Source organism: Echinops telfairi, unplaced genomic scaffold (genome assembly GCF_000313985.2).
Source record: "Echinops telfairi isolate 266 unplaced genomic scaffold, ASM31398v2 ScPeMD7_7458;HRSCAF=8496, whole genome shotgun sequence".
NCBI classification, from domain to species: domain Eukaryota; kingdom Metazoa; phylum Chordata; class Mammalia; order Afrosoricida; family Tenrecidae; genus Echinops; species Echinops telfairi.
In genome coordinates this window covers 31,091,514-31,092,962 of record NW_022111358.1, presented here as the reverse complement: position 1 = coordinate 31,092,962, position 1,449 = coordinate 31,091,514, and positions in this window count along the sequence as shown.

Genomic DNA, 1,449 nt, shown 5'->3' with positions numbered 1-1,449 from the left:
AAAGAACCCACCCTCAGCCCCAGCCCCCATTTGGGGGGCAGACACCGGCTGGGAAGCAGTTTCTAAGTCCCTTGGGCTGAAGCCCAGGGGGCTGTGTCCCCACGCAGCCAATGAGATCCAGCGATGCCCCAGTGGATGATTAACTCAAAGCTCGGTGACCCTGGGTCCGCTGTGTCCCTGTCCAGTCTCTGGAGAAAAGCCAGTGTCTGGCTGGGATGAGTGTGGGTGCAGGTGAATACCCCTCCCTGGCCACCTCTCCCTGAGCCAGAGGCCTCTGAGGCCCAGGGGGATCACTGGCATGTGATTTCTGCTCCACCGCGCCCCCCCACCCCCGCCATCGCCTGTTGAAGTCTGCTGTTGTTGAGTTAGGGTCCTAGCTTCTCATCAGACCTTGGTCTTGCAGAAACTGACAAAAGAGGCCCTCTTTTCTCCCCAGAGGCCCCCCCACCAGGGGCCAGGGTCTTCCTTCAGAGAGGTGTGTGTGTCTGTGTGCGGACGCATCGGGGTCCAGAGAGTCACAGCCAGGCTCCCTCACACAGGGGTGTCCCCCTCAGAGGCTCTCACAGCGGCCATGTCAGACACAGGTGCCCACAGACACAGCCGGACACTGAGAAGACAGCATCCACCCAGCGATGTTCACTGAGGACGACGGAGACCCAGCACCACGAATGCACCCAGACTTGCGTCTGCACACGCGTCACCCTTCCAAGAAGAGAGGCCCCCACCAGACCACATCTGCCCTGCTGAGGTGCGCACATGCCGATGGAGCTCCACCCAGGATAGAGGGCTTCAGAGTACCCTTGGGGGACAGCCCAGAGGGCACAGCCCTCTCCAGAGGGAGTGTGCCTGCCGGGGCACAGGCACAGAGCCACGGGGCCACTCAGCTAGTCAGAGCAAGCACGGGCACACTCAGTTTACAAAGAAACTGGGGACTCAGTCTCCCAGGGCTGCGTGAACATGGTGGAGGCGGAAGGGAGACGTCCACTTTGACTCTGGGTTTACAACCACGCAGCCGCCATGCTGCCCAGTGGAACCCAGTCAGGCTCTCGCAGACAACCATTTCTCTTCTCTCCTCAGCCCGCTGACACCTCCCCCGCAAACAGTGGTCTCCATTCCTCAGGCAGGGAGGGACGCCCAGAAAGGACGCCCACCGCAGCCTTCCTCCCGCTGGGTGTCTGCACCAGCTCTCTGCTCTCCTCCGGGGCCCAGAGACGAGAAATGAACTCCAGGCACGGCGTCCACAAGTCTCCTCTCTGTGGCGACCCCATCCGCAGCCCCTCCATCCCACCAGCACATCCCCCAGCAGGCATTTCTTCTCCATCTTAGCAAAGCCTCCCCTGGCCTGACTTCCTCCCTCCTCCGCGCTCCACTTCTCTCTCCGGCCACCCAACAAGGACCTCTCTCTTTGCTTCCTTCACCTTCAAGCGCCTGCAGGTCAGCTGAACAAAC